The sequence below is a fragment of the Nannospalax galili genome, unplaced genomic scaffold (genome assembly GCF_000622305.1).
Source record: "Nannospalax galili isolate Female #2095 unplaced genomic scaffold, S.galili_v1.0 scaffold629, whole genome shotgun sequence".
Taxonomy (NCBI): domain Eukaryota; kingdom Metazoa; phylum Chordata; class Mammalia; order Rodentia; family Spalacidae; genus Nannospalax; species Nannospalax galili.
Genome location: NW_008360323.1, coordinates 2602676 through 2603431, shown reverse-complemented (window position 1 = coordinate 2603431; position 756 = coordinate 2602676).

The window sequence follows — 756 nt, the reverse complement described above, 5'->3', positions numbered from 1 at the left end:
ATTTAAAGATCTACATCCAATACTACATAATTTATTCAAAAAGATAGAAATAGAAGGAAACATCCCTCTATTCCTTCTATGAAGCCAGCATCACTCTAATACCAAAGCCAGGTAAAGATACAACCAAAAAAGAAAACTATAGACCCATATCCTTAATGAACATGGATGAAAAAATTCTCAACAAGATACTTGAAAACTGCATACAGAAACATCAAAAAGATCATCCACCATGATCAAGTTGGCTTTATCCCAGAGACACAGGGATGATTCAATATACGTCAGTCAATAAACGTCATAAATCATATAAATGGGCTCAAAGACAAGAACCACATGGTCATCTCAAGAGATGCAGAGAAGGCCTTTGACAAAATTCAACATGCTTTTATGTTTAAAGTTCTAGAGAGAATTGGACTGGAGGGAACATACCTCAACATAATTAAAGCCATATATAACAAACCCACAGCCAACATCATTCTAAATGGAAAAAAACTGGAAGCATTCCCATTGAAATCAGGAACCAGACAAGGCTGCCCACTATCCCCACTTCTCTTTAACATAGTACTTGAAACTCTTGCAAGAGCAATAAGACAAGAGCAGGAAATTAAATGAGTAATAATTGGAAAAGAGATCAAATTATCCCTTTTTGCAGATGATACAATATTATATCGAAGAGACACCAGTTCCACGCGCAAACTCCTAGAAATTATTAACACATTCAGTAAAGTGGCAGGTTACAAAATTAACCTACAAAAGTCT